General features: G+C 36.6%; 1 protein-coding gene across 1 annotated transcript in view; it reads right to left on the reverse strand.

The window, feature by feature from the left end:
• The window catches only part of BMPER (BMP binding endothelial regulator), a 192,222-nt gene that overhangs the window by 154,285 nt on the left and 11,520 nt on the right, over positions 1-26,417 (reverse strand). The window lies entirely within an intron of this gene.

The following is a 26,417-nucleotide window of genomic DNA, read 5'->3' on the forward strand; positions in this document are numbered from 1 at the left end:
TGGATTTTCCCCCTTCTTAAAATGGGAGGATGGGAGTTTGTTTCTGTTTTGGAAATATATTTCAGTGTATTTTGTCTACATACTAAACTATAATTATTTAAAACAAGTCGCATTTACTTAACTGCAGTATTGAATTGGCATTTTAGGGAGTCATTGTGCTTTGTTTTCATAATTTAGTATTATGTATTTGTATTAAACCAATATAACTCTTCTATTATGCACACAGTTTGGTCTAATGATTAAGGCACCCAGGCTACAAACCAGGAGACTTGTCTTTTAGTGCCATTTTAGACACGAAAATCAGCTGAGTGACTCTGAACCAACTATTCTCTCTCAGCCCAACCCACTTCACAGGGTTGTTGTTATGGGGAAAATAGGAAGAGGAAGATGTGTTGGATATGTTTGCTGCCTTGAGTTATTTGTAAAAATAAAGGTGGATATAAACAAACAAAGGAGAACGGTGAAGGTAGATGATAATAATAAATTAACAAAAGCAGTGAATAACTTCTTCAGATATTTAAGACTTCTCTGCTATTAATTTCCCTCTTTCCCCATGTTATTTCTTTTTAGAAATAAAATTTTACTACTGGAAATTCCTTCCTGAAGCATAACATGCAGGACTTCTCTGTGCAGCAAGCCCCAGCTATAATTACATGTTTGGTCTGTTACAACACACACAAGTCCATATGCCAGATGCCACTGGCCACTTCAGTCGATCATATGTCATAATTAGAGACCTCAAGAATAGAGTAGGAGAAGAAGAATCAAAGGAGGAAGAAGAATGTCAAATCATAAAACTAATGAAGAGGCTCTGCACTACTTTTCTTTGTTTCCTAGAGCATTGAGCCAAGATATTTCTGACAGATAACTCAACATTTTTAGCATATGTGAACTTAAAAGAAAGAAGAAGAAAAAACCCACTTCCCTGCTTTCTCATTATGTCTTATTCCTTCACTTTCTTTTATATTATACAAAATACGATTCTTTATCCCCTAAGACTAAGCAAGCCAAATCTGCAATCATTTCAGTAGCAATGACCATAAGGAATGAACGTGAAGAATGTGAGTTTTTAAGTATCAGCTGCTTATCAAAATAGTGTCTACTCTCAAAATGATTTATATTATATTATATTTATATTTATTAAACTTATATACCGCCCTTCTCCCGTAGGACCCAGGGCAGTTCACAAGGCAATTAAAACAACATTACAATACAAAAATTAATAGCAATTAAAATAGATTAAATTTTCCTTGATTAAAATCTAAAACCTGTATATCTCTGATTAAAAACCCAATTACAATAAGTTAAAAAAATTAAAAAATCCTCAGTCCTGGCCGGAAAGCTCAAAGAGCCAGGTCTTCAGGACCCGGCGGAACGAACGAAAATCAGGGGCAGTCCTAAGCTCTACGGGTAACTGGTTCCAGAGGGCAGGTGCACCCACAGAGAAGGCCCTCCCCCTGGGTGTTGCCCACCAGCAATCCTTTGCCGGCGGCACCCTGAGAAGGCCCTCCCTGTGGGAGCGCACAGGAGGAAGGGAACTTGATGCCGGCAGCAGGTGTTCCCTCAGATATCCCGGACCCAAGCCATTTAGGGCTTTATAGGTCATCACCAGCACATGTGTTCTTCTAGATATACTAGAAGTCATACATCTATTGTGATGGTTTTAGATTTTATCAATATTATTCTGGTACCTGAGCTCAAGAATCTGTTTTTTTCCAAAGATTGCACTTTAGGAGCAAAGTCAGAAACCTGAAAATCAATCAGGAACAGAATTACAGATGGCTTAAAAGGACTTTATTATTTATTACAACATTTCTAACCATCCTAACTTCTCATAACTCAAAGTAGTTTAAGTTCTCTCTTCATTGATGTATATGTTATCTCTCTACCACTTAGTCTGATGTATTAGGTGTTCAGTAATTAATCAAGTCAGATCCTTGGTGAAACAATTAAATTCTGAAGCACTCACAGTCCCACCAGAGATCACATTCCAATATATTTCAGGAATTATATTCTAATAATTCTCTGTATCAAAACTCTTGAGTAAAGTCTTTTTCACATTGAGTTGAACTTTTGATAGCCAGTTGGATTCTCCATTTTGTTTTCTTGTTACAATGTGGAAGTGGCTTCCCAGGATCTTCTTGTAGCATGGTTTTTTAACTTTCCTGTTTAGCTTACACCTCTAGGATTTACAATGTCCCCCATATAAATTTAACCAGGTCTGACTTTCTTTAGGATTCTTTTATGTTCAACCAAGCTAAGTTAGCTACTGTCATCTATGTTAACACAATACTTTTAAACTGCCAGTGGCTGCTGGGAAAAGCTACAATACTGTGAGTTAAGGAGAAGGTGGGTGGAGGAGCAAAGTAGCTAAGCCCTTGCTGATTGGATCCTCTTTGCTTTTAAACTGCCAGAGGCTGCTGGGAAAAGCTACAATACTGTGAGTTAAGGAGAAGGTGGGTGCAGGAGCAAAGTAACTAAAAATCAAAAATAGTGGTGGTACATTCAGGGCAAGTGCATCTGAGATTCCTTTCATTTCAGTATGTCTGGCTTACTTCAGTGCAACACTTGTTTTGCAGCTGTCTTTTGCAGCACTCTTTTCAAACTGGGAAACTGTCCTATCTGTACACAAATCACTAGTCTACAAGGACAGATTATTTATCTAGGGTCTGTAATCTGTGCTCTTCAGGCAGAAATTAGTTCAGTTCAGCCCTTTTACTCTAACTGAGCCTCCGCGCTATCAGCCCCCTCTACTGCAAAGATCCTGCAGGAGAAGGGCAGTGTGGACAACCATGGGATCTGGCAGGGTGAGAGCTGTGAACCATAAACCCAAAGCTTTCGCTGTGTCCCTGCATAACAGATACAGTGCCCTTGCTGACCTTACTAGGGACATTAAGGAAACAGGTCAAGGAAATTGTGATGATAACTCAAATAAGCAGGGGACCATGGTCCAAGATAAACTTGTTTTTGACACGGAGAAGTGCGTATCAGGTATTACACATCAGTCATGCAAGAAAAGAAAGGTACCCAAAAAGAGAAGCCACCTTCTGGTTGGTGATTCAATTATAAGGGATGTAAATTTAGGAAAGGATACAGAGGTTTCAAAAGAGGTCAGGTGTCTTCCAGGTGCTACTGCCAGTAGGGACAAGAAGCGTATTTTCAAAATAGTCAACAATGCCAGCAATGACTGTGATGTGGATGCTATTGTACATCTTGGCACTAACGATCTGTCCCAAAAGGATGTACTCTGTGTGAAGAATGATTTCCAGAGCTTGGGGCAGGAACTAAGCAGCGTATAGCAGAATTTAATACGTGGCTAAAGGAGTGGTGTAAAGGAGAAGGCTTTGGTTATATTAGTCACGATGTCTGTAGCTGGTCCAATGAAAAAATCTACAAAAGAGATGGTTTGCATCCATCCAAGAAAGGGACTCAGTTACTTGGCAATAAATTCACAGCTTTTCTGGAGGAATATTTAAACTAAACAACGGGGACAGTGAGTTAGTTGATACAGAACATCACTGTCCCCGGCAATCTAAGAAAATAGGGGAACTCAGGCACCACACAAGTTACGTAGCAAGTAAACGCAGGGTCAGTCATAAAGGACCCAAATGTCTATACACCAATGCACAGAGTATGAACAGTAAGCAGGGTGAACTAGAAATTCAAGTAAATGAGGGCGGATATGATATTGTTGCCATTACGGAAACATGGTGGGACGAAACCCACAAATGGAACACACAGCTAGAGGGATTTAAATTATTTAAGAGAAACAGATTAAACAAATGAGGAGGTGGAGTTGCTCTATATATAAGAAATAACTTTATCTCTACAGAAATAGAGCACAACAATGATGAAAACTGTAAACTTGAATCCATTTGGGTCAGTATAAAAAGGGGGGGAATGGCATTGCCATAGGTGTATACTATAGGCCACCCAACCAAGCAGAGGAAATAGGTGAACTTTTTGCTAGTCAGCTAACTAAGGTATGTAGGAAGCACATCACAATAGTAATGGGGGACTTTAATTACCCTGATATCAACTGGGAGACAAACTCTGCACCAAGTGGAAGATCAAACAGATTCCTGACAAACCTAGCAGACAACTTTCTCTCCCAAAAAGTAGAGAAGGGAACTAGGGGATTAGCCATATTGGATTTAATTCTCACTAACAGAGATGAAATGATAGAAGGTGCCGAAGCCACAGGAACCTTGGGGGGGGGAAGTAATCATGCAATATTGGAATTCAACATTCTGGAAGCACAAGCAATAGAACACAATCAAACTAGAGTCTTGGACTTTAAAAGAGCTAATTTCAATAAACTTAGAGAGACCTTGGGAAGAATTCCATGGATGAGAATCCTAAAGGGGAAAACAACTCAAGAAGCTTGGGAAATTTTGAAAAGTGAGATAATAAAGGCCCAGTCTAGCACAATACCAACAAAGAAGAAAAATAACAGCTCTCAAAAGAAACCAGCATGGCTGCATAAAGAACTCTCTGATAAATTGAAAGATAAAAAGGACAAGTATAAGAAGTGGAAACAGGGGCACATAACTAAGGCAGAATATCAGTAAATAGCTCGAGCCTGCAAAGATGAAGTGAGGGAAGCTAAGGCTCAAAACGAACTAAGGCTTGCCACCAAAGTCAAAAATAACAAAAAAAGCTTCTTTCAACATATAAAAAACAAGAAAAAAATTAAGGAAATGATTGGTCCATTAGTGACGGAAAGTGGCAAGAAGGTGACAAGCAACAGGGAGAAAGCAGAACTATTTAACTCGTTTTTTGCATCTGTCTTTACACAAAGGGGGAAAAACAGTCCAACCTAGCAAAAACAGTGCCATAAAAAACAGAATAGAAACACAAGTTAAGATAGGCACCTATCCAGCCTAGATGAGTTCAAATCACCAGGACCAGATGGATTACACCCCAAGGTTCTCAAAGAACTGACATGATCTCAGAACCACTGAACTATATTTTTCAAAGATCCTGGAGCACTGGGGAACTACCAGAGGACTGGAAGAGAGCTGATGTAGCTCCCATCTTCAAAAAATGGGAAAAAAATAGATCCAGGAAACTACAGACCTATCAGCCTGACCTCAATACCTGGGAAGATTCTGGAAAAGAAGTCCACGAGTCAGAAAAGAGCCAAGTTTGCCTACCCATGGACTAGATGACCTCCAAGGTCCCTTCCAAATAATTATTATTATTATTATTATTATTATTATTATTATTATTATTATTATTATTATTGTTGTTGTTGTTGTTGTTGTTGTTATTGTTGTTGTTGTTGTTGTTATTGTTACTGTTACTTTTGTTTTGTTCAAATAACAGGAATCAACCTTCAAGTTTGTTGTCAATGCTGCTAACATCAGGTATTATTGCTTTGACAAGAGATGAAAATGCATTCATTCTTCTCCTTTGCTTTTAGAGTTGATTGATGCTGGGTGGGTGGATATGGATGAGAGTCCAGTTAGTCAGAACAACAATTTCAAGTTGTGGGAATTCAAGGTTATTGAGCCTAGAGTTGACAACGATTTGGTGGGCTGGAGAGCTGTGGAGAGAGCCCGCGTTTCAAGCTAATCGAGGAATGTGATTCATGACTGTTAGTTAGAAGAGGGAATTGTTACTTTGTTACTTTACTTTGCTACTTTGTGCCAAGGGGAGGGAAATTCAATTTTTGGCTTCAAATATGTAGTGCCGATATTATGCTTCTCCAATAAAAGATTCTTTAAGGTAAACAATGCCTCGAAGTTCTTTTGAAGAGTTTCATCTCTTGGAACCATGACATTTGTTTCATTATCCAGAGCCAATCTATTGATTGTTCTGTTCTTACCCTTTCTGGATTCAGCTTCAGAGACATTTTTAAATTTAAATTTATAAACATTCCTGATTTTGACAACGTAATTTTTTGTCACGGCACCCTCAATGTTTCTAGGTATAAATGATTGATACAAGGTCAAATTTTACTTCATACTTCATAATAATTTCCTATCAGTGCAACTGTTCTATTTTGGTGCTTACATCACATTTTCGCTGCTAAAGTCTCATTGCCTCATCTGACCATGGAGAACATTTAATAAAGGCAGGGTCTTAGCAGAGGTTTAAACCATATATAAATATTTAGCCTCACCTGAATCTCTTTATCCCTGCTATAAATGCTAGAATTCAAAATTCAAATAATTTTGGATATTTAGCTATTTAACACTTCCAAGACAATGGCTAATGGTTGAAAATACTTGAGCAACTTGAGAATTTTGCCTTTTTGCTATGCAGAGCAGTTATAAACCATTAGTATGGATAGTTGGTTGGTATAATACATAAAAATCATTTAAATCATTCATTACTGTCATTCCTTCATCAGATGTAGTTAGGGTTCTTTTATAATTAGAACATTTTGGTATTACAAAAATTTAGACTTTTGATTAAAAAATAGAATGAGAATTAAGGTAGAGGTTTCTTCCAGAATTGATCAATATATCTTCTGTTAATTAGCAATACCCACCATCTTTTAAAAATTATAACATCACCTAAGGAGGCAAGTATGATATTTTTGGCTTGATTTCTACTCATTTTTCATTAAAGGAGTTTCCTATTATCATAAATCTGGAGCATATTATACATTGCAATTTCTGTTAAGAATTAAGAGGAAACTGAACCATCTTTGGGAGATTCTAAATATTCATTCCCACCCACACCAAAAAAAGGTGGAGGGATGTCCAGACCTGCAGTCTGCAAGCTGCCACACTGCATTAAATGCATCTGTGTAAAGATACAGGTGAAACTCAAAAAATTAGAATATGCTTTGCATGTAATGAGTATATCTCATATATTAGTTTCCCCTTTTAAGTTGCATTACTGAAATAAATGAACTTTTGCACGATATTCTAATTTTTTGAGTTTCACCTGTATTTCTGTGTTATAAATTTCAGCACCACTGATGTCACAGTTTGTAGCCAACAGATGGTCATGTTTATGCAACCATATTCCGTAAGCCAGGCCTTTGTTATGAACTGGATTCTCCCAATGTACACTTAATGATGGCTTAAGGACTCAATCACTACCCTTGAAGATTCCTTACAGCTATGCATTTAGACTTACATGAAAAAACAAATTATTTAGAACTGTCTCCTTTTTATTCCTTTCTTTGCAACTCTTATGATCTACCATTTCTTTTATAAATGTATTCTTAAACTGCCCAAAGTTCACTGTAATTACCCAAGGGATGTAATTACCTAAGGGATGTAATTACCGAAGGGATGAATTAATTGAGGCCAGTCCACACTTTCCACCAAATTACTGGTGCTAAATTTGAATGCTTCCAACACAAGGAAAAGTGTTGTAGTATTCAAAGTGCGGTCATGCAACATTATGCTCCTGTTCTATCCAGCCAAAATTTGTCAATGTTCCAAATTTAATTGAGCATTAATACACAAACAAACAAAAACCCTCTCTATTTTCTGTATCTGCCTCATGAAGAGATCTATACAGGTTGAAAACTTGTATGACTTTCTGCCAACAGAATGCTGGCTCAAAAAAGATATTGCATTACCTATTCTAGTATTTCAAAAGAGCTGCTGAATATTCATCCACTAAACAAGCATGTGTAATTCCATAGAAACCTTTAGAGTTATGCCCATTTTCTGCTCCAGCTAGATAGGATCCCTAAACTGTTCCAGAATAATATCCTTTGAAAAAATGTTATGGTCTAACATGATTCATACCATGTAGGCTGTATCTTCAGAAATGTCATAAATCGTAAAATGTGATACAGAGGCAGAAATTTTTTCTTTGTATTCTATCCACCCCACTTTTCTGCTATTTTCTCATATTAAATCATGATCCATCTATTATAGCCTGGCATAATAAAAGGCAGCTTTCCAATGCTCCATATGGATTGTAAGGGTATAAAGAAAAAAAAGCCTTATAAAATAAAGAAAAATTGATTTTTCTTAATATCACCACATCTACCCAAATGCTATTTTTAACTAGTGGCACAAATCTAGTTACACTGATCTTTTTCCATCACATTTGGCAGCAGATAAAGAAGGTAGGCAGTGAAATCGGGAAAAGTCAGTTTTAAAATGAGTAAATCTGAATCTTCATTTCTCTTCATTTCTCCCAATCATACATTTAAACAGAATCAATAACTAAAGGGAAGAATTTGTCAGAAAAGTGCTCTGCCACTTTTGAATCATTTGTAGGACCATTAATTGTTGGCTTTGTGGGACATATAGCTTAGCTCCCACCCAAGCTAGACCATCTTGTACTGTATATTCTCCCTTGTGCCTTTGGAACCATTCATCCTTCTCCAAAGCTGCCTTTAGGGCACCTTTAAATCAGACATGTCAAACTCGCGACATCATGTGACATATCGGAACTTTTCCCCCATTGCCAGCAATGGGGTGGGCGCGGTTTTGTTGTGACGCATCCGGCCCATGGGTCAGCAGTTTGACACCCTTGCTTTAAATCATCAGCTAGTTGGGTTTTCATTTTGGCTTGTCCCCAGGTGGTGACCGGGGCCGCCAGTTGCCTGGAAGGGATGACCAGTTTAATCACTTCTGGCTTTGAACTATTGTATTGTGGCAGCCTGAATAAAGCATCTCCTAGAATGTTCCTCCTCCCTGGGAGGTACATTAACATAAAGTTGAATCGGTTAAAGTACTGGGCCCAGTGAGCCTGGTTCAGTGATAATCTCCAGGGGGTCTGCATTTAAGGCTTCTAAATTTTTATGATCAGTCCATACTTCAAACGGGCCTTGTTCTCACAGTCTGCCTATCTCTCCTGTCTCATTTAGCTTTGTAGAAGTGTAAGCGCAGGGCTGTAGGACCTCTTGCTCGTTTTCCTGTAAAAGCACTGTGCCCAATGTGACATCCCTGGCATCAGCCTGAAGGGGGCATTTGGGTCTGAGTGTTTGAGCACCAGTTCTGCTGCAAACAAGTGCTGAAGCTTTTTGAATGCAGCCTGGCATTTCATAGCCTATTTAAGCAGATAGCTCAGTTTCAATTTCTCTTCCCCTTTTGTCTTTAGCAGGTTGGTGATGGGGAGGGCTATCTGGGCAAACAAGGAGATGAACTGGTAGCAACAGTTCGCAAATCCCAGGAAGCTTTGTAATTGCTTCTGGATGCAGGGAGGAACTCACTCTAGCACTACCCACATCTTTTCAGGGTCCATCTGTAGCCTCTTGTGGGAGATGCAGTAGCCCAGATAGTCAATTTTACCCTAGTGGAATCGCATTTGGACAGCTTGGCATATAGTTTGGCTGCTTGAAGCTTCTTGAGCACAGTTCTGACTAGTTTTATGTGTTCTGCCATGGTCTCAGTATAGATTAAAATGTCATCCAGGTAAATTAACACTCCCTTATACAGATGGCTGCCAGTTGTCTTCCGAGTGAGATTCAAGGTTTTGGTAATGGTTTTCAAGGCCCTACATGGCATGGGTCCGGAGTACCTCGGGGATCACCTGCTGCCGGTGTCAACTTCCCTCCGCCCTGTGCGTTCCCACAGAGAGGGCCTCCTCAGGGTGCCACCAGTCAGAGAATGTTGTCTGGTGGCCCCCAGGGGGAGGGCCTTCTCTGTGGACGCCCCAGACTTATGGAATCGTTTGCCGGTTGAGCTCCGGACGGCACCCAACCTTCGCTCCTTCCGACGCGATCTGAAGACCTATTTATTTGAACAAGCCGGCCTGACCTGATGGGGGATGTGTTGGGGTTTTTTATTGTGGTTTTTTACATTATTATTTATTGTTTTAGCTTGGGCTTTGTATTTAATTCTTTTTTTAACTTTTGTACCTTGTATTTTATATGTGCCCTGTTCACCGCCCTGAGTCCTTCGGGAGAAGGGCGGTATACAAATATAATAAACTATAAACTATGTTCATGCAGCACTTCCATTAGCTGGATAAACACAGCAGGGGCCCCTTGCAGTCCAAAAGGGACGATCCAAAACTGGAAGCATCCTAAGGGGTAATTAAAAGACATTTTCCACTCATTCCCTGCTTTGATTCTCAGTTGTATGCCTCATGCAAATCCAACTTGGTGAAGACTTTTCCTTTGGCTAAATGGACCAGCATGTCCTTCATGAGGGGGACTGGGTAAAGTTTTCCACACACACAGTCCCCAATAGTCAATGCATAGCCAAAAGGACCCATACCTCTTCTCCCTAAAGTGTATGGGGCAGCCACTTGATCTGGTATACATTTTCCATATTGGGCAAATACAATTCTTATTGCTGTTAATACATATACGAGTGAATATCAGCATCTTTGTTACATTTTTCTAAAATTATATATAATATCAGTAATGTCAATTTAAAATATCTTTTCTAACAAAACATATCTAAATTGCATTTGCACTTAATATCCACTTGTTCAATCAATATCCTGTTTTCCCCGCTTTTTAAAAATTTTGATTTCCCATCAGTGTCCAAGTGTCTCTATGGCTTATAATTTTCTCATAATAAATTATATTTGGGCAATCAAAGGCTTCCCTTGTTCAAACCCTCTTAGCATTTTCACACTTCCCTTCTCATACCAAAAAATAAAATTCTAGTTATAAATCCTATTTTTCTATTTCTAATAACACTTCTATTTCTAACAATTATCTGTTCTCTTAGCCATCTTCAAACATCTCTTTAATAATATAATATCCCATATAATGCGTCAGGCCCTCTATTTTCTTCAGTCTTACTCTAGCTTTCTTCCTTTGCCAACTAACATTCCAAGTCAGTGCATTTGAATCATCAAGTAGTTCTTCCTCTATTTTTATGTATATTGCTTGGAATAAGTAAGACAATTTGGTTAAGGTATTTTTGGAAGAACGCTCAACCCATTGATATTCATTAAATAGCCTCCCTCCTTCTCCAATTTCCCACAATTCTTCTACAGCTTTATCTTCCATTCAATCGGCTCTTCTTCCTTATCCTCAAGAGTGTTCTGAGATCTTGACACTAAGACATCTTTTCCATTTCCAGTATTATCGCTACGTATTCTAATTCTTTATTTGTCTGAATCTGTTTAATTCCTTCCTTTAGGTCCTCCATCTTTGGATCTGCTTCCTCCAATTTTTCTTCTATTTTCTGGATTATTATTCCTTCTTTATAGTCATTTTCTGAATTTGTGGATTTAGATTAGAAAATTGTTCTTTTATCTCCTTTGTGTTATTTTTAGTCTCATCATGAGCTAAGGCAATTGTCTCTTGTATTGATTTTAACATAGAAAGAATTTCTTTCTGAGATTTGTCAACATTTCCTTGTTGATATGTCAAGCTAGGGATTTTGGAGATAAGTGTTAGAGTTGGGTTTTTTACCATTTAAAGCTGAAGATGGAAGATCCATTTTGTTTTTCTATGTGGTCTCTGTAGTCCAATCTATTTAGGGATTTAAAAAATTAAAAGTTGTTCATCAGTCAAAGTTTTATAATCCAAAGTATTCCATCATCTCAATCCATAATGCATGTTTCTTCTACAGATAAATAGCTCCATGACACAGCTCTAAAAGTCAGTTAGTATTTATATTTGTGGTCACGGCAGACCACTTTCAAAATAGTTTATCATTTCTGCAATACAGATAAGCAGCCCAAGTTTTTTCCCCCCTTTTCTTAGCTGCAGTCTAGAAAAGTGAAAGTTTCCAAGGACAACAAAAGTCTTATCTGAGTCTGGGCTTCAAGTCAAATTTCCCTTAAGCATAATAAATTGTAGTGCTGTGGATCATCACTAGATGTCATTGATGCCATCTTCCAGTTTTTAAGTCCAAACTTATATTACAAGCTTTTCAAGTCTCTTTTTAAAAAAAAACCCTCAAAAGTACTTTTAGTCTCCAAATTTCAAGTGTGTGTGTGTGTTTGTGTGTTTGTGTGTGTGTGTGTGTGTGTGTGTGTGTGTGTATATGTATTCTCTGTTTTCCTCCAGGCAATTAATTCACTGCTTTTCTTTTCCTGAGGGAATGGGGCAGAAACTCCCCTTCCCTCTCCACTCGGGGAGGATTCTTTGCTTTGGGCAGTTTTTCCAGGAAAAAGTCTTACAGTCATAAAGAGAGGATAGGGCCTCACCCAGTTCAATCCACGTTGCTCAAAAGTTGCTCGTTAGTGCTTATTTTCTTCTGTTGTCAGCAGCTTCTGACTGGCCACATGAATGTAGCCAGTCTTTCCCCACCGGTTTGGAAGGCTTCCTCGGATCAAACAGAAGGACCACCACCATGATCAACAATGGTCCCCTCCTTCTTTGTCGCCTCTCTAGGGTGACTTTCAACCCTGTTTAGGGTCCCCGGTGGGGCAAAATCGAATGTAGAAGATGGAGGCCTATCTTCCTACATCTGTGATGCCACAACATCAAACTGGGCTCTCATGTGGCAATTATTTTAACTGATTCATTTGTGTCTGATTTTTGCTTCGTTAAATCTTCTTAAATAAAGGGGACAATTATAAAATGGTAACAGGATTGTCTTAAAATAAACAAATAAAGCCTTTGGGACCAATTCTTTTAATTGTAAACAATATGAGAGAACTTCCCAAGAAAAATGAAAGTGAAAAATGATGTTTCTCACATGGCTAACACCACTGCAAAATGATAATACGTCTCTTTCTCTGACAAGAATTCAGGATTCATCCTATATTATAAACATGTTTTAAAACTTACCTGTATTAAATGGATAAATAACACTGATCTACACTTATATTACAGTTTAAAAGAAGTGCCAGTTTAAATGATGTGTTTCACATACTTTTGAAGACCTTCAAAGTATGTGCTTAATTCCCACAAAAGATGACATTTCATAAGCAATTAGCAATATCATGCAAGATCTTGCAGAATTTTCTAGTGCAGTTATTCAGAGTGCTGTGCTCTTGGGACATATGATCTCACAGTGGAAAGATACCAAAGAGCCATCTGCCTGCCTTAAATCTATAAACCCCATATGATATTATCTGTTTATCCCCTTGTTTAATTATCTTATTGCTTCCTATATTTGCCATCTATACTTTTGCGGTCTTCCTATTGCTGGATGTATTTTAACATTTATCCTAAACTGTCTTCCTGTCTTCTCATGAATCTGTTTTCAATCAGCTATTACTGAGTACCCTTTTTTTAACAAATCCTTGAATATAGGTAGTTCTTGACTGCTGCCCATAATTAAGCCTAAAATTTTGTTTGCTAAGTGAGACATTTGTTAAGTGAGTTTTGCCCCATTTTACAATCTTTCTTGCTGCGGGTTGTTCAGTGAATCACTGTAGTTGTTAAATTAGTAACACAATTGTTAAGTGATTGTGGCTTCCCTCATTGACTTTGCTTGTCAGACAATTGTAAAAGGTGACTACATTACACCAGGACATTGCAACCATCATGAATATGAGTCAGTTGTCAAGCATCTGAATTTTGATCATGTGACCATGTGGATGGTGTAATGGTTGTAAGTGTGAAAAATGGTCATAAGTCACTTTTTTCAGTGATGTTGTAATTTTGAATGATCACTAAATGAGCTGTTGTAAGTTGAAGACTACCTTTATTTTATAATTCTCTCAAAAGTTCAGCCACGAGAAGATCACAAATAAAAATACAACATAAACATCTAGAAAAAAGTATACAATTTAGGAAACTAAGAATATGAAAGTTATTGCTGCAAAAGCTGTTGGGAAAGCATAATAAGAGTGCAATGTATTTCTATTTTCCTAATTTTTTATATTTGTTCTAATTCAGTCAAATTAAACATAGTTTGCTTTCAGTGTTTGTTTCAAAGAAATATGTTGATGAAACTCTCATGAGTAATTCCTGAACTTTTTTGTCTGATTGCTTTTTTTGTTTTTTGTTTGTTAGAACAGGGGTCCCCAACCCCATATCCGTGGATGAGTATCGGGCCGCAGCATGCCAGCAACCGGTCTGCACAAACAAGCAAAGCCCCATCTGCGGAATGCAGTCTGCACACAAAACCACGCCCCCTCAGGTCCGCAGATAAACCTCTCTCCGCGTAACTGGTACCTGGTGTGCAAAAGGTTGGGGACTTCTGTGTTAGAAGAAGTATACATGACAGTTCTATTTTTCTGTAACAGGCTACAGTTTTTTTATCCATTCATTCAAATTGTGTGGCTGCCCATCTCAACAAGCGACTCTAAAGCAGTGAACTATCTTAAAATAAATTAAAAATAAATCCTATCACAAATACAAAAATTAAAATCAAAGCAGCTGAGTAAAAAAAAATGTAGCATTTGTTGGTTGATAGAATCCAGGGTTTGACAGCTAGGCTTGGAAGGGCAGAAATAAATGGGGAGAGATGATCCTCCAAGTAACCTGGTCGCTTTGCTGTCCACATTTTAGTTATATATCAAAAAAGATATCAAGGGCTGCTTGTTTTAGGAAGTAGAGGCAGCCAGGGAGGCTAAAGAGTAATAATGTAAACTTGTAACTGTTTAATATAAAATAGTATCCACAGAAGTAACTTCCTTTCTCTCCTATAATAAAGTAAGCTTAAATATATCACTCAAAGAAATACTAAAGCACTCTGAGAATGAGGTAGAAAAATAGGAGCCTCTTTCAGAGAAGAAAGCCCTTTTGATAAACTGTAAAACAGATTCCATAACAGCAGTGTAACACATAATCTGTGCTTTGTGCACGAAAAGACAAAATCAGCGCAACTTGATTTCACTATTCAGTAGAAGCAAGTTTAAACCAGGCCTTTCCTTTCCCCATTGGAACAAATGGGAGTCATTTTTATTCATGATTAGTATTGCTTTAAAAAAGAAGTGTATTTAGGAGTATTGGTGGCATATGGTAAATATTAACCCAACTTCATAGTCCTGTTAGCTGTCTTGTCTTCTCTCAGCAATTGTTTCACTGCACAATCATTCCGTAGACATTGCATAAGTTCCTGAAAACTAAGCTCAGGTACATCTACACATTTTCACCCTTTTATTTAATTTCATGATTATGCTAGTGTGGTCCTAGACCTAGACCTAGAATATCACAAAATGTTGGAAACTGAAAGCTGACTTTGTTGTCTACAATGATTAAGAGAACTCTGATCACTTCTTTACAGCTTCACATGTTTTATCAACTGCAAATGACTGAACTTAAAATTTCCTTTTCTGGGGAAAAATACAGTTTAAACCAGTTCATTCATAAGAAAGACAATCCAAACAAAAACTTGATTTAATTGTTATCTATACTGAAGTCCCTCTTCAGCAACAGTTTATATTAATTCCTGAACTAGAGCAACAACTCTATTTTAAACCTCCACTATAAATGACAAATCATATCAACATTAAAAATTCCTGATTCATACGGCACAAAAGAGTAAAATATCAACATGAATACACACAGAGAGAGAAAAGCAGACAGACAGACAGACAGACAAAGATTCTTACAGGACTCCCTATTAAATAGGTCCTATTTCAATTCAGCTAAGAAAAAGAGAGAACAAAAGAATCAATATATTTCTTCAGTTTTTTGGAAGAGGAGATAATCTCTTTGGGAATATGGGAATCCCTATGGAATACCCTGTTGCTATCTTGTCAAACTAAAGTTTGATTTTCAGGTACAGATGGGAAACAAGCTATGAATCCTGAAGATATCCCCAAAATACATTCTTCACTTCCAATATCCCATTCTGATTATGTTTGCAACAATTCTGCATTGCATTTGTGAATTTTTGCAATGCATTTGTAATCTTTTTAAAATAAGCTATCCTGTACATCCTTAATAAATCTAAAAACATAAGCCTATCCTGTTATAGTATATCTTCATATTCTATAAAGTTACAAAGAGTATGCTGGGTCAATTCCCATAGGATACAAAAATAATAGTAAGGCTTTCCTCATGTCCCAACCTCTTATCCCATATATATTAAACATAAAACACTTGGAATGAACCTGGGCTTGTCTGTGTGTTCTTATACATTATGGCTTTAAATACGCATAGACTTTATGAATGGAAGCTATGAATATGTGCATACATAAGTTTCTGGTCTTGTTTAAATAATACTGTGCTGAATTTTAATATTTGAATTTCTCACAAACGTTCTTAGAAAAAGGGGTTTTGTTTTCCTATTCCATTCTAACAAGTTTTATAACTTCTTTTAACAGATTTAAACTCCTACTTTGATACTGTTTTTCTATTACTTTCTCTTCCATTATTCTGCAGCCTCTTTAGATGCCCACATTTTCTGATCTAAAAACATTTCACTGCAAGAATTCCCCAAATTTTCTCTTAACTAGGTTTAACTAAGGATGTAGAAAGACTTCGGGCTTTTGTTAAGATGATTGCATAAAGAAAGATAGAACACTCGCTCCTTTTAGCCATCTCATAGCTAAACCAAGTGCTGAAAAAACTCCATGCCTATCCATAATTTGCTTTCCCAAAATTGCTTTTCTTTCTTTGTTCCTCAAAAGCAATTTCTTTTTCATCAAAATGAACCAGAATCATAAATATGCAGAAGCATTTGCCATAATGCTTCATTAAACATCTTTCCCCACCAAGACCTACTCAGATGAAAATTAGACTCAATTAGACCCAGTTTCAGATGTTCTGTATGGTAGGTATATTAAATACACCCAGTCACATTTTCTTTTCATTTTTACATCTCTGCTGGAGTGATTCCAAAAGCCCTCCTATACGAATTTGAAAGTAAGCCCTGAATCTTGCAGGTTGAAAGGACCACAATATTCAGACCAGCAGGGCACTGTTGATACTAGGTAACGGTGCTTGGTATTACAGATCTGTCTACAAGGAATCTCTGCCAACATCAATTATTCCCTTTGGCATTCCACTTTGACCCAAAGGAGACATTAATAAAAGCAAAGGTTTAGGCCTGCACAAAGACCTTCCATTTCATTGCAAATTCTCATCCTGCCACCAAGTTGTATAAGCAGTTCACACCACTCCCTAAAGGCCAAACAATCACTTCCTGCAGTGTGACTGATGCTTAAACAAATTTTCTCTTGTGCTCAGTTGCACATCTGAGTTTTTCTGTCAGCAGGGAACTGCTCTGGTACAGTCGAATTAAGCAAAGGTAGTATGTACTTGAATTTGTGTGTACGCATACACTGGGTGGGCAAGAGAAACGGATGTATGTACATAGATATATGGATCCATTTCCCTGTTAAAACAAAGTTATGTTAATGTAGTCTGTGACATTAGGCTGAATTTGCTTTAAGCAGTCAATCTTGACTGTATACATGTGCACACAAATTTATACAGAGAAGCTTTAGTTAAACTAAATTAAACACAGGATAAATCCAGGTACAATATCTACTACAGAAAGAGGACAGCTGTTCTAGTGTAAATCCTTGCTTCCACCTGGATTATGATTAACTCTAGATGCAATAAACCTGGCCTTACAATGATTAACTATGAATAGGGTATTACCCCAGTTAAGCTTCCAATTCCTACTAATCAAGCAATGAGACCAGCTTTAAAGTCTGGTTTGTATCAGGTGGATAAAGACGGCATGACTACCTGAATTCCATTCCAATTAAATAAGGTTTGTATTAAAACTATTTTAAATGTAAAAATAACAAAAAGGTTTGAAGTAAAACTGATCTAACTGGTCCTTACTAAGAGATGAATAGCGGGGAAACATGTCAGGATTATTCCAGCATTTTTCAGCTTCCTGAAAAAGTTCAGTCTTCATGAAATCAAATCAGCGTGGTCTTAAGTAACAGTTGAGACTGCTCAATTAAAAAGCTACATATTCAGAGTTAAGTATGTTTGCAGATGGAAAAATATCTGAGGAAAGAGTCAATAATTTTGCTAATGTATTCTTATCAACATGTTATTTTAAGATACAATATCTAGCAGAACATTCTTGACCAAAAATTGGGGTGTCAATCAATATAACAATATCTTAATTACTGAATATTCATTTTTAATCTATCAGATAACTACCATAGCTTTAATTCAAGAGGTCAAGGCAGTGTCCAGAATACTTCCTCCTCTTAGTTCTCCCACAGAAACATCCCTGTGAAAAATATTTGCCAAAAGTCACCAAATGGAACATTCCAAAATATCAAGCCTTTCAAATCCAGAAATGTATAACAACTGCACTTAAGAACATCTTTAGGGTGAAAAATAATCTGCTTTTCTTTATTTTCTTAATTTCAATGGCATTCCCCTAATGTTATTTTGTCAGTGGTGCAAATTAGTTTTCTAGTTGTCCTCCTGGGGAAACTTCTGAGTTTATTTACTTAAAAAAACCCACCTTTAGAGCCTTTCTCCATCTTATTACATTCATTTCCTTATAGTGCAATTGTCAACACCCCTACCCCCCCCCAAAAAAAAACCCCACTGCAGTCATTGGCAAGGCACCCAGGACAGTCACCAAAACACACACACATACAGAGAGAGAGAGAGAGAGAGAGAGAGAGAGAGAGAGAGAGAGAGAGAGAGAGATTATAGATATATAGATATAGATATAGATATAGATATAGATATAGATATAGATATAGATATAGATATAGATATCTAATTAGTTGCCCAGCTTGCTGGGTTTCTGAGTTATTCAGGTTTTCAACAACACCCAATACTTTTGCTATTCTTCCACTCTCCACTTGAAACTTGCCAAGTGTTCACCCCCCTCCAACTGTGTCAAGTTTCAGCCAAGCAAATTAACCTTCCATTTCCTCAATAGAAACTGCACTGTTTTGTCAGCCATCTATTACTGTTACAACCATCTATGTGAGCCTTCTCTTTTAGCAGTTTAAGACAACTCTTAAATGTGAGCTGCATTTTTGGTGGCTATTTTGGACATTTTGAAGTTACAGCTTGATAAATTGTACAATAAGCCTGTACAACAAGCTTGACCACAGACCAAGATGTTTTGAAATTAAACTAAAACAAATGCATTGCAAAGTTACATTGATTTGATATATCATGGATGAGACTTCATCCAAAGAAGATTAAAAATGAAGGGAACATAGAATTCTGTGATTCAAAATACTTTCCACAGAAATAAAGCATCAAGATTGCTCTGAAAAAAGAACTGTTGAGGTAGCTTAAATCTAGTGTGAAAATAAAGTAGGCCCTTTTTAAAGTAAGAGAATCAAACTAGTCCCAGTTGACATTACAAAATTCTAATAAGCAGATGCTTGTACATCTCAACTACATTGAAATATACAATGCTAGTTTCATAAAAATAAAATAGTTGCTCCTCCTAAGAATATCTTATGTCTATCCCCAACAACACTTATAGGATGACAACTGTGCCATCAAGCAGAGGAACAAAGTGGACTAAAATGGCTGAAGTAGCCAAGGTTGCTAGTTCCAACTCTTAACAGTCATGCAAATATTCTCCTCAACTACAGAACAGAATTTCTCTAGAGTGCCAGTGTTTTATCTGTTAAATAAGAACAAGGTTTTATTTGGGATATTTTGCAGCAATATTAAATATTGTGTTTCACCTGAATGATGGTATTTATTCATCTTAACATTGTACTGACTGTAGCTGCTTTGACTGGGATCTCTCTCTCTCTCTCTCTCTCTCTCTCTCTCTCTCTCTCTCTCTCTCTCTCTCTCTCTCTCTCTCTCTCTCTCTCTCTCTCTCTCTCTCTCTCTCCCTCCCTCCCTCCCTCTCTTCATCTTCCCTACATATCAAAGATCTGCTTAGACATCTTTACACTAGAGAATTAGTCTATGACAATATTACCTTGTTGGGTTTCTTCATGGCCAGAGCCTGCACTCAAACTTCTGAACAAAGCAGCCCTTGAAGCTGTTCATTTTCAAAAGGGGTTACAAAGCCCACTGGGCCTCCCAGATTATTTTGCAACAAGTCATATCCCATGAAGAAATTCAGTTCTATGTAACACAAAAACAAAGTCACATTAAAGGGAAAGTAAGTAAGTAAGCAAGCAAAATCCCCTGCTGATCTGTCTGCCTAGAATCATAGCTGTTATTGCTTATATTCTTGAACAAAATGGTCTTCTAAAGATGTATGACCCCTCTGTATCACTAATCTACAATTGATTTTCATGATGCTGTATTCTTAAGGATATCATAGACATCAGTGGAAACCACAGGAAATACTTTATTCCCTTTTCTTTCATGCTTCTTGAAGTTTTACAATGGAAGGGGATAGGACATTTAAAAACAGGGTCTACTTGTTGTCCAGGGCATTATTCTTCTTGTACATCTATATGCTTCTTGTGCATTCTAACCTTAAAATATTGAAATGTTCCATGACAAAAATAATAACACAGATACAAAGCCCACGGAAAACATATCAGGGCTGTTATTTGTTACCTCTGTATAAATTGTGAAAATCTGTTTAAAGAGATTTAAAAAGCAAAAAAAAGTTGCTTAAAAAAGTAGCAGCAATCTGTTTCCTATTACAAAATTATCTAAACAAGAGGTCCACAGTCACTGTTGTTTGAAAGTACTTGTAACCAGAAGAGCTGAGCTTGATTTTATTTTTTTCTGTGATCTTGCCTGTGCTACGTAGTAATAAGCAATACATAAGACAGAAAATAACTCTGGGAGACCTGTGTAAACAAAGTTGTAAATGTAGTATATAATTTTCCTGAAAAACCTAAGATACACACAGGTCTGCAAGAATTGACTTTACGGTACATTCCAGCTTTTAGGATTGAGGGAGTTTCCTAAACTTATTGGGTCAAATTGACCATATCAACCTCACATGTCAGTTATGATGTTCACCTACAGCATTCATTTCTTTAAAATACCCCAATACACTGGCAAATATGATATTGTGAATGGCATTTCCAAGTGCACAGCTATCAAGAAAGTAAGAATCTTTGGAAGACAAGCTTTGTATAGCTATTAAAACTGTGTCTGGTAAAGTCTGATTGTCTGTACAACTTAAAAGGAGGAAGGAGGAGGATTAGGAAAAGGAAGAAGGGTTTTTCAGATGAAAAGATGGTTAAGCAATGTAGCATGACAAACTATTTTTTTAATAAATATTTAAATTACTTTCACTTCTAGATTGAGTTGGAAAGTTAAACTCGCCTTCTCCACACAATTTCAAATGCCAACAAGTTTATGCATTAATTCTCAGCCTTCCATAGCTTTATGAAGAACAGCTCATCAGTCATCTCATTGCTGCACACCAAAATTAAACCTACTGTACTCAACACACATGATTTCCTTCATGGACTAATTTCTAGAAGCTGTTATTCTTCAGCAACACTGGGTATCCAGTATCTTCATCAAATAGCAATGGGATAAATAGTCTTCCCAATTCAAAGCTACAATCTGTATGCAGAACATACCAACTTTCTCCCGTAAGTACAGTTTTGTGTATGAACTTAAATGCTGGCAATAGCACTTTATATGTATTATGCTATCTTTTGAACAAACTTTAATTAATCTACATAATTATGTAAACTAGGATTGCAATATACTATTGTTACATGAATGGAAGTAATAAAATAATCAGCAAATAATCATGGAAGACAGGGTTATTAGTTGGACTGTTTGTCTGTTGGTCTATTTCCATCAAATCCATTGTTTTAAATTTTTTTATAAAATGTATTAATTTAGAAAAGATATATTGATCAGTACATTGATTAAGGAAGACAATGCACCATTTCTGGTTCCTGTTCAACTGTGATATGATGGTAAGCCCTTGATTTTGAAGCTAACCTGAGTTACAGAAGGGTGTGATGGTTCAGTGCTTAACGATGCTGAGCTTGTCAGGGTGAGTTCCCATTACTTGCCCTATCTTCTGCTCACCTAGCAGTTCGAAAACTCCCAAATAAGAGTAGATAAATAGATACGACTTCACTGGGAAGATAAAAAAGTTCCATGTGCCTCAGTGTATAACATACTGGCTACCTGACAATGGAAATGTCTTCAGACAATGCTGGCTTCCTTGGCTAAGAAACAGAGATCAGCACGGCCCCCTAGAATTGGACATAATTGGACAGGGGAAACCTTTACCTTCAGAATTACAGAAACAGACTAATTTTCCTTTTCACCAATGGATAGAGTTCTAGCTGGCATTCAAATGTGAAGTAGGTGGCTCACAATTCCCTTGCTTATTTTTATGCTCCATGAAGTAGAACTGGTTTTCCATTAAGATTCTTGGGCAGAGAGGCAGTCAGAACTGTAGGTGTACTTATGGGGAAAGGAGGTATAATTCAAGCTTGCAGTCATACAGAAAAGGAAAATGGTCTGGGTGTCAATACATATGAACACTATCCTCCCTCAAATCCGGTGGAAGAGATGTCAACCTGCAATCCTATTTAAATTTTCCTAGGAATAAATTCCAGTGATATCTCCTTTCTCCTGAAAAAACCAGTGCAGAGTACAATTAAGATTGAACTGGTTGTTGTTAATTTAGATAATACCTCTGTAGCAGTACTATAAACTACCATGATTCTTTCCAATTTGGCCTGGCATATAAGTCAACAACAAAACCCACCAGACTATTTGATTCATTTCTATGAAATGTCTAGCTGCAAAATACTTCCCATGTAATAAACGTTAAAAAAAGAAAAACAATGTTCCAAATCTCAAGTAACCACAGATTTACTAGCAAACAGAATAACTATTAGGATTATTAATATATTTAAATTCAATTTAAATTATTATTCTTATCCCTAAAATTGTGGTTTCATGCTCTAACAACTTTTATATAATGTTAATGAAACCTGAGAAAGAATCTTGCTACCAATATTTATTCCAGTAGAATCTGAGCTTACAATGCTCATTTCCAGGTGGCTGCCATAAAAGGTAAAGGTAAAGGTTCCCCCGCACATGCGTGCTAGATAACCTTTATATAAATGTCCACCTTAATTAATCAAGAGATGATCCTGGCTCCCTGATTCCTAATTTGTGACCTAGTAAAGCTCCAACAGTTTTGACCAGTTGATTGCCAATTTACTGTTATTCCAAAGTGATAATAATATCTGATCATATAAAAACTTTTGAGAAGTTTGATTTTGCTAGACTAATTAGAAACTGAATATGCAAAATTGATTCTCAATAAAGCCATACGTTTATCTGTTAGTTTATAAAACATTAACTAAAAGCAAGATTTTAGGTTTTGGATTTACTTATGGGAATAAATGTCTAATCTTATGTTTAAAAGCATAAAAATATATTTTTGAAAACTCTTAATCCATCAAAATCTTCTCAGAAAGTTCCATTTCCCCCTTGGCAGTGGAGCACATAAAATAGATTAAGCAAAGATAGAGTTTATTAATACATTATGACTGGAATCAGTTCAACCAATTTTTTTTCACTGATTCCTTTTCTCTCCTACTGTTTCTGCTGGGTGTAACAAAAATGTCTGGTTTTGGCACACATTGACCGAATGCATGAAGTGATACGCTGAAAGTGTCTGACAAAATGTAGGACTCAATAAAGACATCTGCAGGTTTATTCTCAACAATCTAAGATTGGCCTTATAGGACCTGAAACATAAACTGCTTTAGAATTGGTTTCCTTTTTACTTTCATGAAAAATATTAGTTTTATATAACATGAAAACTAGACATTTGCAACAGAATTGCAAGATCTTAATTAAAAAAATATATTAGCACTTTATAAGAAAAACTGTGTGTGTGTGTGTGTGTGTGTGTGTGTGCACAACAACATGCTTTTAAACCATAGTATTGATATTAAATCTTCTCTTTTACAGCATTCCTATTAAAGAAGCCTGTTTTGATACAAAGCAGAAGCATACCAAAAACGCAAACATACCATTTGCAACTTACTGTATGTTATATTTTCCCCTTTAAATTATTTGTTGACATATAAATTACCATTGTACTTGTTTATTCACTTTAACTGTATAGGCCTTAAAAAAATAAAAATGTACCTTTTTGATTATGCCAAATTTTTCAGCTGTTTCCAAGATAATTACCTGATATTTAGAATCATTAACTCCTAACCCAACTGTCTGTGTCAAAAACATGCCAAATTCTCTATGTTACCCCATATTATGAAAGATTCAATTAAAAGAGCAAATCAGTCAAGATATTTGGATTTATAGGAAAGTAAAATCCTATGATAGTATTAGAAATATTTCTTCATATCTGGGTAATTCCAAAAAATCAACATAAATTTTAGATGTTCAGAGTTTGGAAAAAAGGCCTATTTTTAATCCTTTCTTATTGCTCTAGCTTTAGGAAGTAATATAAAAAGCCACACACCCACACTGCAAGCACCATATATTTCATGGTAATAAAAATAAAGCCATTAAACAATCCATCTACGCTTTCTACAGCAGCAGATATTTATAGAAACAGATATTCTGCTAGTAATGCATAGAAATTGCACTAATTCATTAGCTTCTACTAAAGAATAAATATTTTTTTTCTACATGGTTTCATCTTTTCAAACTTTCACAAACCATTTCTCAACAGGTAGAAAATGGACTGGAAGACTGAGGAGAACTCATTTGATCTGTTTTTAATTTAATCAACTGCACATTCAAGAACATCCCCAGCTTCTCTCTAATTCATAGAAGCAATGGCTCCCGTATATTTTCTGCTGGAGAGAAAAGTAGGAAATGAAGTCATAGCAGAAAAGGTTAAAAAGCATAGCTCTCTACCAGTATGGAGTTCTCATCCCTGAAGTAACCTGTAGCTACTTTGCATTACAAGAAACAAGGTAGGGAAAGCCTTCCGAATCACCATAGCAAATAAAGTGTCTGGATTCTGTGTAACAAAGTAAGGTGCTATGTGTTTTTCCTTTCCCCTCCAGACTCATCTACCTGCATGTCGGCCCAAAAAAGCACAGAACAGACTGCATATTTTCCACTCTAAGGCATGTGGCAGTGGTGGGATTCAAATATGTGAACAACCAGTTCTCTGTGTGAACCAGTTCTCCGGCTGAATCCCACCACTGGCATGTAGCTAGGAAAAAGGCAAGCCATTGCCCAACTATCTCCAATGCATTGGAGGATTTTTTTTTCCTTTGGATTTTTTTTCCTGCACTCTGATCTAATTCATTTGTGAACTCAATCATTTTGGCAGCCTTTGTTCCTCCACGCCAAGTTTGGCCACCATCTATTCTAGTTTTGGTGAGCTATCTTTCTGGCAAACATATAGAAGGATCACAGGCACTGGCCCTTATTCTGTCAGGTTGGAAAGAATAAAAAGTATCACACAACTATTTGCACAATGGAATTCAATCATCTGGTGTTTTTTTAATCCATTTGGAAAAAGTAATAGATAGCTCTTCTTCCTGTTTCTCATCACAATTTGTTAACAATTACAAAATAGTTGTTCCATAAATACTGTTTCTCAACCAAGCCAACCAGTCCAGTCATTCCATCTATTTTTATTCATGTAACTATTAGTTGCTCTACCTCAATTTCCACTGATTTCTTCCATATGTTAATTCATGGTACAGTACATGAGCAAGTTCTGTTGTTTCTGTTACAACAATTCCAGAGACACGTCTTTACCAGTGCAGTCTTCAGTTCTTAATTTTTGTCATGCTTATTTAAGATTGAGGGTTCAGTCTGGAAAAGCACAACTTTACTTGAACCAACCCTTTTCACATCTCCTGCACACAAAATACTGTTCCATAATTATACCTCAAGTAGTGATAACAGCATCTAATTGAATCAAAATATTTGGTGGAAATTTATTTTATTTTATTTTTAGCCAAAGGTCACTAATATTACGCAGCCAGGTGACAGTTCCAAGGACAAACTTTCCTAATAATAGAAGAAATTATCTCTAACATGACTCCACTTACATAGTTTAAATCATGATACAGAGATGGTATTTGTTTATCTTGCTATCAGCTCTAACGTCTTAATTTATTAATCTATGAGCAATTTAAATCATTATTGTTCAGTTAGTAAGTTATACATCAATCAACATGACAACATAAAATATTTTAAATCTTTTAAGAAAAGATTGGAAAACCATTTGTCTGAAATGGTATAGGGTTTACTGCTTGAACAGGGGGTTGGACTAGATGACCTCCAATGTCCCTTCCAACTCTGTTATTCTGTTATCCAGATTCTCTGCTGACTTAACCCAGGGTTTTGTTTCAGGCATACTGTATATTATGTGGCCTTGAACATGTAACATGTGAACATAATACCTAGTCCTATTTTTACTCTGCACTGTTTCTGATGGAATCTGATCCAAACTTTCAGGATGAGCCCAATAAAAGCTATTAGTAACTACTGGATAGATCTAGCAAAATAATTTTTATACTTTTTTATAGCAAGAAAGGAATCTAATTGAGAATAAATTCAGTTCAGGAAAAATGAGATAACGTACATCAACTCTTGAAATTATATCAAACAAAATGGGTATGAAAGTATACTTCATTAATTTCTTTCAATTTATACTATTTTATCTGGGCCCCATTATACTCTGAAATACTAAAAATGGATCCTGATGTACTAAGATTGTTGTTTTCACTGATGACACATTTATTTATTTATTTATTTGTTTGTTTTTATAAACCGCCCTTCTCCCGAGGGACTCGGGGCGGTGTACAGAATAAGGTAGGCATACAGA

This window comes from Vipera berus (genome assembly GCF_964194415.1).
Source record: "Vipera berus genome assembly, chromosome: Z".
NCBI classification, from domain to species: domain Eukaryota; kingdom Metazoa; phylum Chordata; class Lepidosauria; order Squamata; family Viperidae; genus Vipera; species Vipera berus.